Below are 12,199 nucleotides of genomic sequence, written 5' to 3' on the forward strand. Positions count from 1 at the left end.
GATATTACCAACTCAAAAATAAATTAAAATTTTAATTTTTATCACTAATTACTTAATAATAGGTGTTTGTTTATTAAAATTTAAAGGTTGTTATTAATTTTTTAAATTTTTGTCAATTGTATATCATGATATTAGTAACTCAAAAACGAATTTAATTTTTGTCACTAATTACTAATTAATAGGTGTTTGTTTATTTAAATTTAAAGATTGTTATTAGGTTTTTAAATTTTGGTCGGTTTTATCTTATAATATTTATAATTCGAAAATAAATTAAAAAATAATTCTTGTTTGTTTTTTATATTTAAATGCTGGTTTGTTCATTAAAAATTAAAGTTCGACATTAAGCATTAAAAATTTGGTATGATGTATTTTATAATATAAGTAATTAAAAAAAAACATATTAGAAAAATAATTTTCGTTTATTTATCATATTTAAATGCTTGTTTATTTAATAAAAATCAATTTTAAAAATTTAAAATTTACTATAATTTATATCCTAATATCACCAACTTAAAACTGGGTTAAATATTAGTTTTTGTTTGTATCATATATATAAATGCTTGTTTGTTTATTAAAAATCAAAGGTTTGTAATATTCTTAGTTAATGTTTATGCATATCTTTTTTTATTTATAAAAATTTATGTTAAAAATAATCAAATATTTTCGAACCATATTTTATTTATCAAATAAATCTAGTCTTTTTATTATTACAAGTGCTTACTTAAGCTATGTATACAATTTTGCATCATTGCAAGGTCGTGGCAGTTAGCTCAGTGCGAAAGGCCCACAACTCTCAGTACTGAGTTCCGAGGTTTGGTTCCCAACTTAGACTCCTCAAAATAATCAACTTACCAATTTTTTATTTTTTGCGTACATAGGGCCGGTCATATGATCACGTGACCTAGCACACTAGTAAAAAAGTTTTAAAAAATTTTTTTTTTTTTTGAATCAAAAGATAACTATACGCACTGTTCTAACAGCCGTGCTTGCAAAATTTTTTTAGCAAACATTAATATTTCCGAGAGTTATGACAAATTTATGACATTGATTTTTAAATTTTTTTAGAATTGTTTTGGTATAACTAATGCTCAATGTAAAGAAATTTTCGAAAATAATTAAAAGAACAAAAAAACATTTTTTTATTTCGCGTACATTGAATTGTTCGCGCGACCTTTTGACCTAATTAAACCCAAAATAAAAATTACCTCAAACTTTTGTTTTACTGAAAATTTTCGCGAAATGTTTTATCTTGAATGTTAGTTAGGCCAATGCGCGTCTAATAAAATACAAAATTTTAGGTTTTAAGATTTCATAAATTTTTAATAAAAGTTTCATAACTTTTATGAATTTTAAAAATTACGAAAAATATTTTGTAAAGACGTTAATTGAACCTGTGCGGTTCTAACACAACAATTATTTTTCGATTTAAAATTTTTAATTTTTTTTCAAAAAATTTGTATGCAATATCATTGGCCAAAAATATCACGTGACCTAATTAAACCCAAAATAAAAATTACCTCAAACTTTTGTTTTACTGAAAATTTTCGTGAAATGTTTTATCTTGAATGTTAGTTAGGCCAATGCGCGCCTAATTAAATATAAAATTTCAGATTTTGAGATTTCATAAATTTTTAATAAAAGTTTCATAACTTTTATGAATATTAATATTTTCGAAAAATATTTTGTAAACACGGTAATTGGACCCGTGCAGTTCTAACAGAACAATTATTTTTTGATTTAAAATTTTTTATTTTTTTTTAAAAAATTTGTATGCAATATCATTGGCCAAAAATATCACGTGACCTAATGAAAACCAAAATAAAAATTACCTCAAACTTTTGTTTTACTGAAAATTTTCGCGAAATGTTTTATCTTGAATGTTAGTTAAGCCAATGCGCGTCTAATAAAATACGAAATTTTAGGTTTTAAGATTTCATAAATTTTAAATAAAAGTTTCATAACTTTTATGAATATTAATATTTTCAAAAAATATTTTGTAAACACGGTAATTGGACCTGTGCGGTTCTAACACAACAATTATTTTTCGATTTAAAATTTTTTATTTTTTTTCAAAAAATTTGTATGCAATATCATTGGCCAAAAATATCACGTGACCTAATTAAACCCAAAATAAAAATTACCTCAAACTTTTGTTTTACTAAAAATTTTCGCGAAATGTTTTATCTTGAATGTTAGTTAGGCCAATGCGCGTCTAATAAAATACAAAATTTTAGGTTTTGAGATTTCATAAATTTTTAATAAAGTCATAACTTTTATGAATATTAATATTTTTGAAAAATATTATGTAAACACGGTAATTGGACCTGTGCGGTTCTAACACAACAATTATTTTTCGATTTAAAATTTTTTATTTTTTTTCAAAAAATTTGTATGCAATATCATGGGCCAAAAATATCACGTGACCTAATTAAACCCAAAATAAAAATTATCTCAATCTTTTGTTCTACTCGAAATTTTTGCAAAATGTTTTATCTTGAATGTTAGTTAGGCCAATGCGCGCCTAATTAAATATAAAATTTCAGATTTTGAGATTTCATGAATTTTTAATAAAAGTTTCATAACTTTTATGAATATTAATATTTTTGAAAAATATTTCGTAAACACGGTAATTGGACCTGTGCGGTTCTAACACAACAATTATTTTTCGATTTAAAATTTGTTATTTTTTAAAAAAAATATGTATGCAATATCTATCATTGGCCAAAAATATCACGTGACCTAATTAAACCCAAAATAAAAATGACCTCAAACTTTTGTTTTACTGAAAATTTTTGCGAAATGTTTTATCTTGAATGTTAGTTAGGCCAATGCGCGTCTAATAAAATACGAAATTTTAGGTTTTGAGATTTCATAAATTTTTAATAAAAGTTTCATAACTTTTATGAATATTAATATTTTCGAAAAATATTTTGTAAACACGGTAATTGGACCTGTGCGATTCTAACACAACAATTATTTTTCGATTTAAAATTTTTAATTTTTTTAATTTGTATGCAATATCATTGGCCAAAAATATCACGTGACCTAATTAAACCAAAAATAAAAATTACCTCAAACTTTTGTTTTACTAAAAATTTTCGCGAAATGTTTTATCTTAAATGTTAGTTAGGCCAATGCGCGTCTAATAAAATACAAAATTTCAGGTTTTGAGATTTCATAAATTTTTAATAAAAGTTTCATAACTTTTATGAATATTAATATTTTTGAAAAATATTTCGTAAACACGGTAATTGGACCTGTGCGGTTCTAACACAACAATTATTTTTCGATTTAAAATTTGTTATTTTTTAAAAAAAATATGTATGCAATATCTATCATTGGCCAAAAATATCACGTGACCTAATTAAACCCAAAATAAAAATGACCTCAAACTTTTGTTTTACTGAAAATTTTCGCGAAATGTTTTATCTTGAATGTTAGTTAGGCCAATGCGCGTCTAATAAAATACGAAATTTTAGGTTTTGAGATTTCATAAATTTTTAATAAAAGTTTCATAACTTTTATGAATATTAATATTTTCGAAAAATATTTTGTAAACACGGTAATTGGACCTGTGCGATTCTAACACAACAATTATTTTTCGATTTAAAATTTTTAATTTTTTTAATTTTGTATGCAATATCATTGGCCAAAAATATCACGTGACCTAATTAAACCAAAAATAAAAATTACCTCAAACTTTTGTTTTACTAAAAATTTTCGCGAAATGTTTTATCTTAAATGTTAGTTAGGCCAATGCGCGTCTAATAAAATACAAAATTTCAGGTTTTGAGATTTCATAAATTTTTAATAAAAGTTTCATAACTTTTATGAATATTAATATTTTCAAAAAATGTTTTGTAAACACGGTAATTGGACCTGTGCGGTTCTAACACAACAATTATTTTTCGATTTAAAATTTGTTATTTTTTTTCAAGAAATTTGTATGCAATATCATTGGCCAAAAATATCACGTGACCTAATTAAACTCAAAATAAAAATTATCTCTAACTTTTGTTCTACTTAAAATTTTTGCAAAATGTTTTATCTTGAATGTTAGTTAGGCCAATGCGCGTCTAATAAAATACAAAATTTCAGGTTTTGAGATTTTATAAATTTTTAATAAAAGTTTCATAACTTTTATGAATATTAATATTTTTGAAAAATATTTCGTAAACACGGTAATTGGACCTGTGCGGTTCTAACACAACAATTATTTTTCGATTTAAAATTTGTTATTTTTTAAAAAAAATATGTATGCAATATCTATCATTGGCCAAAAATATCACGTGACCTAATTAAACCCAAAATAAAAATGACCTCAAACTTTTGTTTTACTGAAAATTTTCGCGAAATGTTTTATCTTGAATGTTAGTTAGGCCAATGCGCGTCTAATAAAATACGAAATTTTAGGTTTTGAGATTTCATAAATTTTTAATAAAAGTTTCATAACTTTTATGAATATTAATATTTTCGAAAAATATTTTGTAAACACGGTAATTGGACCTGTGCGATTCTAACACAACAATTATTTTTCGATTTAAAATTTTTAATTTTTTTAATTTTGTATGCAATATCATTGGCCAAAAATATCACGTGACCTAATTAAACCCAAAATAAAAATTACCTCAAACTTTTGTTCTACTCGAAATTTTTGCAAAATGTTTTATCTTGAATGTTAGTTAGGCCAATGCGCGCCTAATTAAATATAAAATTTCAGATTTTGAGATTTCATAAATTTTTAATAAAAGTTTCATAACTTTTATGAATATTAATATTTTCGAAAAATATTTTGTAAACACGGTAATTGGACCTGTGCGGTTCTAACACAACAATTATTTTTCGATTTAAAATTTTTAATTTTTTTTCAAAAAATTTGTATGCAATAAATATCATTGGCCAAAAATATCACGTGACCTAATTAAACCCAAAATAAAAATTACCTCAAACTTTTGTTTTACTAAAAATTTTCGCGAAATGTTTTATCTTGAATGTTAGTTAGGCCAATGCGCGCCTAATTAAATATAAAATTTCAGATTTTGAGATTTCATAAATTTTTAATAAAAGTTTCATAACTTTTATGAATATTAATATTTTCGAAAAATATTTTGTAAACACGGTAATTGGACCTGTGCGGTTCTAACACAACAATTATTTTTCGATTTAAAATTTGTTATTTTAAAAAAAAAATATGTATGCAATATCATTGGCCAAAAATATCACGTGACCTAATTAAACCCAAAATAAAAATTACCTCAAACTTTTGTTTTACTAAAAATTTTCGCGAAATGTTTTATCTTGAATGTTAGTTAGGCCAATGCGCGCCTAATTAAATATAAAATTTCAGATTTTGAGATTTCATAAATTTTTAATAAAAGTTTCATAACTTTTATGAATATTAATATTTTCGAAAAATATTTCGTAAACACGGTAATTGGACCTGTGCGGTTCTAACACAACAATTATTTTTCGATTTAAAATTTGTTATTTTAAAAAAAAAATATGTATGCAATATCATTGGCCAAAATATCACGTGACCTAATTAAACCCAAAATAAAAATTATCTCAAACTTTTGTTCTACTCGAAATTTTTGCAAAATGTTTTATCTTGAATGTTAGTTAGGCCAATGCGCGCCTAATTAAATATAAAATTTCAGATTTTGAGATTTCATAAATTTTTAATAAAAGTTTCATAACTTTTATGAATATTAATATTTTCGAAAAATATTTTGTAAACACGGTAATTGGACCTGTGCGGTTCTAACACAACAATTATTTTTCGATTTAAAATTTTTAATTTTTTTTCAAAAAATTTGTATGCAATAAATATCATTGGCCAAAAATATCACGTGACCTAATTAAACCCAAAATAAAAATTACCTCAAACTTTTGTTTTACTAAAAATTTTCGCGAAATGTTTTATCTTGAATGTTAGTTAGGCCAATGCGCGCCTAATTAAATATAAAATTTCAGATTTTGAGATTTCATAAATTTTTAATAAAAGTTTCATAACTTTTATGAATATTAATATTTTCGAAAAATATTTTGTAAACACGGTAATTGGACCTGTGCGGTTCTAACACAACAATTATTTTTCGATTTAAAATTTTTAATTTTTTTTCAAAAAATTTGTATGCAATAAATATCATTGGCCAAAAATATCACGTGACCTAATTAAACCCAAAATAAAAATTACCTCAAACTTTTGTTTTACTAAAAATTTTCGCGAAATGTTTTATCTTGAATGTTAGTTAGGCCAATGCGCGCCTAATTAAATATAAAACTTCAGATTTTGAGATTTCATAAATTTTTAATAAAAGTTTCATAACTTTTATGAATATTAATATTTTCGAAAAATATTTCGTAAACACGGTAATTGGACCTGTGCGGTTCTAACACAACAATTATTTTTCGATTTAAAATTTGTTATTTTAAAAAAAAAATATGTATGCAATATCATTGGCCAAAATATCACGTGACCTAATTAAACCCAAAATAAAAATGACCTCAAACTTTTGTTTTACTGAAAATTTTCGCGAAATGTTTTATCTTGAATGTTAATTAGGCCAATGCGCGTCTAATAAAATACGAAATTTTAGGTTTTGAGATTTCATAAATTTTTAATAAAAGTGTCATAACTTTTATGAATATTAATATTTTCGAAAAATATTATGTAAACACGGTAATTGAACCTGTGCAGTTCTAACACAATTATTTTTCGATTTAAAATTTTTTATTTTTTAAAAAAAATTTGTATGCAATATCATTGGCCAAAAATATCACGTGACCTAATTAAACCCAAAATAAAAATTATCTCAAACTTTTGTTCTACTCGAAATTTTTGCAAAATGTTTTATCTTGAATGTTAGTTAGGCCAATGCGCGCCTAATTAAATATAAAATTTCAGATTTTGAGATTTCATAAATTTTTAATAAAAGTTTCATAACTTTTATGAATATTAATATTTTCGAAAAATATTTTGTAAACACGGTAATTGGACCTGTGCGGTTCTAACACAACAATTATTTTTCGATTTAAAATTTTTAATTTTTTTTCAAAAAATTTGTATGCAATAAATATCATTGGCCAAAAATATCACGTGACCTAATTAAACCCAAAATAAAAATTACCTCAAACTTTTGTTTTACTAAAAATTTTCGCGAAATGTTTTATCTTGAATGTTAGTTAGGCCAATGCGCGCCTAATTAAATATAAAATTTCAGATTTTGAGATTTCATAAATTTTTAATAAAAGTTTCATAACTTTTATGAATATTAATATTTTCGAAAAATATTTTGTAAACACGGTAATTGGACCTGTGCGGTTCTAACACAACAATTATTTTTCGATTTAAAATTTTTAATTTTTTTTCAAAAAATTTGTATGCAATAAATATCATTTGCCAAAAATATCACGTGACCTAATTAAACCCAAAATAAAAATTACCTCAAACTTTTGTTTTACTAAAAATTTTCGCGAAATGTTTTATCTTGAATGTTAGTTAGGCCAATGCGCGCCTAATTAAATATAAAATTTCAGATTTTGAGATTTCATAAATTTTTAATAAAAGTTTCATAACTTTTATGAATATTAATATTTTCGAAAAATATTTCGTAAACACGGTAATTGGACCTGTGCGGTTCTAACACAACAATTATTTTTCGATTTAAAATTTGTTATTTTTTAAAAAAAATATGTATGCAATATCATTGGCCAAAAATATCACGTGACCTAATTAAACCCAAAATAAAAATGACCTCAACCTTTTGTTTTACTGAAAATTTTCGCGAAATGTTTTATCTTGAATGTTAATTAGGCCAGTGCGCGTCTAATAAAATACGAAATTTTAGGTTTTGAGATTTCATAAATTTTTAATAAAAGTGTCATAACTTTTATGAATATTAATATTTTCGAAAAATATTATGTAAACACGGTAATTGGACCTGTGCGGTTCTAACACAACAATTATTTTTCGATTTAAATTTTTTTATTTTTTTCAAAAAATTTGTATGCAATATCATTGGCCAAAATTATCACGTGACCTAATTAAACCCAAAATAAAAATTATCTCAAACTTTTGTTCTACTCGAAATTTTTGCAAAACGTTTTCTCTTGAATGTTAGTTAGGTCAATGCGCGCCTAATTAAATATAAAATTTCAGATTTTGAGATTTCATAAATTTTTAATAAAAGTTTCATAACTTTTATGAATATTAATATTTTCGAAAAATATTTTGTAAACACGGTAATTGGACCTGTGCGGTTCTAACACAACAATTATTTTTCGATTTAAAATTTTTTATTTTTTTTCAAAAAATTTGTATGCAATAAATATCATTGGCCAAAAATATCACGTGACCTAATTAAACCCAAAATAAAAATTACCTCAAACTTTTGTTTTACTAAAAATTTTCGCGAAATGTTTTATCTTGAATGTTAATTAGGCCAATGCGCGACTAATAAAATACAAAATTTTAGGTTTTGAGATTTCATAAATTTTTAATAAAAGTTTCATAACTTTTATGAATATTAATATTTTCGAAAAATATTTTGTTAACATGGTAATTGGACCTGTGCGGTTCTAACACAACAATTATTTTTCGATTTAAATATATTTTTTTTTTTTCAAAAAATTTGTATGCAATATCATTGGGCAAAAATATCACGTGACCTAATTAAACCCAAAATAAAAATTACCTCAAACTTTTGTTTTACTAAAAATTTTCGCGAAATGTTTTATCTTGAATGTTAGTTAGGCCAATGCGCGTCTAATAAAATACAAAATTTTAGGTTTCGAGATTTCATAAATTTTTAATAAAAGTTTCATAACTTTTATGAATATTAATATTTTTGAAAAATATTATGTAAACACGGTAATTGGACCTGTGCGGTTATAACACAACAATTATTTTTAGATTTAAAATTTTATATTTTTTTTCAAAAAATTTGTATGCAATATCATTGGCCAAAATTATCACGTGACCTAATGAAAACCAAAATAAAAATTACTTCAAACTTTTGTTTTACTAAAAATTTTTGCGAAATGTTTTATTTTGAATGTTAGTTAAGCCAATGCGCGTCTAATAAAATACGAAATTTTAGGTTTTGAGATTTCATAAATTTTTAATAAAAGTTTCATAACTTTTATGAATATTAATATTTTCAAAAAATATTTTGTAAACACGGTAATTGGACCTGTGCGGTTCTAACACAACAATTATTTTTCGATTTAAAATTTGTTATTTTTTTAAAAAAAATTTGTATGCAATATATCATTGGCCAAAAATATCACGTGACCTAATTAAACCCAAAATAAAAATTACCTCAAACTTTTGTTTTACTGAAAATTTTCGCGAAATGTTTTATCTTGAATGTTAGTTAGGCCAATGCGCGTCTAATAAAATACAAAATTTTAGGTTTTGAGATTTCATAAATTTTTAATAAAAGTTTCATAACTATTATGAATATTAATATTTTCGAAAAATATTTTGTAAACACGGTAATTGGACCTGTGCGATTCTAACACAACAATTATTTTTCGATTTAAAATTTTTAATTTTTTTTAAAAAATTTGTATGCAATATCATTGGCCAAAAATATCACGTGACCTAATTAAACCCAAAATAAAAATTACCTCAAACTTTTGTTTTACCGAAAATTTTCGCGAAATGTTTTATCTTGATTGTTAGTTAAGCCAATGCGCGTCTAATAAAATATAAAATTTTAGGTTTTGAGATTTCATAAATTTTTAATAAAAGTTTCATAACTTTTATGAATATTAATATTTTCGAAAAATATTTTGTAAACACGGTAATTGGACCTGTGCGGTTCTAACACAACAATTAATTTTCGATTTAAAATTTTTATTTTTTTCAAAAAATTTGTATGCAATATCATTGGCCAAAAATATCACGTGACCTAATTAAACCCAAAATAAAAATTATCTCAAACTTTTGTTTTACTAAAAATTTTCGCGAAATGTTTTATCTTGAATGTTAGTTAGGCCAATGCGCGTCTAATAAAATACAAAATTTTACGTTTTGAGATTTCATAAATTTTTAATAAAAGTTTCATAACTTTTATGAATATTAATATTTTCGAAAAATATTTTGTGAACACGGTAATTGGACCTGTGCGGTTCTAACACAACAATTATTTTTTGATTTAAAATTTTTTATTTTTTTCAAAAAATTTGTATGCAATATCATTGGCCAAAAATATCACGTGACCTAATTAAACCCAAAATAAAAATTACCTCAAACTTTTGTTTTACTGAAAATTTTCGCGAAATGTTTTATCTTGAATGTTAGTTAGGCCAATGCGCGTCTAATAAAATACAAAATTTTAGGTTTTGAGATTTCATAAATTTTTAATAAAAGTTTCATAACTATTATGAATATTAATATTTTCAAAAAATATTTTGTAAACACGGTAATTGGACCTGTGCGATTCTAACACAACAATTATTTTTCGATTTAAAATTTTTAATTTTTTTTCAAAAAATTTGTATGCAATATCATTGGCCAAAAATATCACGTGACCTAATTAAACCAAAATAAAAATTATCTCAAACTTTTGTTTTACTCAAAATTTTCGCGAAATGTTTTATCTTGAATGTTAGTTAGGCCAATGCGCGTCTAATAAAATATAAAATTTTAGGTTTTGAGATTTCATAAATTTTTAATAAAAGTTTCATAACTTTTATGAATATTAATATTTTCGAAAAATATTTTGTAAACACGGTAATTGGACCTGTGCGGTTTTAACACAACAATTAATTTTCGATTTAAAATTTTATTTTTTTCAAAAAATTTGTATGCAATATCATTGGCCAAAAATATCACGTGACCTAATTAAACCCAAAATAAAAATTATCTCAAACTTTTGTTTTACTAAAAATTTTCGCGAAATGTTTTATCTTGAATGTTAGTTAGGCCACTGCGCGTCTAATAAAATACAAAATTTTAGGTTTTGAGATTTCATAAATTTTTAATAAAAGTTTCATAACTATTATGAATATTAATATTTTCAAAAAATATTTTGTAAACACGGTAATTGGACCTGTGCGATTCCAACACAACAATTATTTTTGGATTTAAAATTTTTAATTTTTTTTCAAAAAATTTGTATGCAATATCATTGGCCAAAAATATCACGTGACCTAATTAAACCCAAAATAAAAATTATCTCAAACTTTTGTTTTACTAAAAATTTTCGCGAAATGTTTTATCTTGAATGTTAGTTAGGCCAATGCGCGTCTAATAAAATACAAAATTTCAGGTTTTGAGATTTCATAAATTTTTAATAAAAGTTTCATAACTTTTATGAATATTAATATTTTCGAAAAATATTTCGTAAACACGGTAATTGGACCTGTGCGGTTCTAACACAACAATTATTTTTCGATTTAAAATTTTTTATTTTTTTTCAAAAAATTTGTATGCAATATCATTGGCCAAAAATATCACGTGACCTAATTAAACCCAAAATAAAAATTACCTCAAACTTTTGTTTTACTGAAAATTTTTGCGAAATGTTTTATCTTGAATGTTAGTTAGGCCAATGCGCGTCTAATAAACTACAAAATTTTAGGTTTTGAGATTTCATAAATTTTTAATAAAAGTTTCATAACTTTTATGAATATTAATATTTTCGAAAAATATTTTGTAAACACGGTAATTGGACCTGTGCGATTCTAACACAACAATTATTTTTCGATTTTAAATTTTTTATTTTTTTAAATTTATATCATTGGCCAAAAATATCACGTGACCTAATTAAACCCAAAATAAAAATTACCTCAAACTTTTGTTTTACCGAAAATTTTCGCGAAATGTTTTATCTTGATTGTTAGTTAAGCCAATGCGCGTCTAATAAAATATAAAATTTTAGGTTTTGAGATTTCATAAATTTTTAATAAAAGTTTCATAACTTTTATGAATATTAATATTTTCGAAAAATATTTTGTAAACACGGTAATTGGACCTGTGCGGTTCTAACACAACAATTAATTTTCGATTTAAAATTTTTATTTTTTTCAAAAAATTTGTATGCAATATCATTGGCCAAAAATATCACGTGACCTAATTAAACCCAAAATAAAAATTATCTCAAACTTTTGTTTTACTAAAAATTTTCGCGAAATGTTTTATCTTGAATGTTAGTTAGGCCAATGCGCGTCTAATAAAATACAAAATTTT

This window comes from Corella eumyota, chromosome 4, assembly GCF_963082875.1.
Source record: "Corella eumyota chromosome 4, kaCorEumy4.1, whole genome shotgun sequence".
Classification (NCBI taxonomy): Eukaryota; Metazoa; Chordata; class Ascidiacea; order Phlebobranchia; family Corellidae; genus Corella; species Corella eumyota.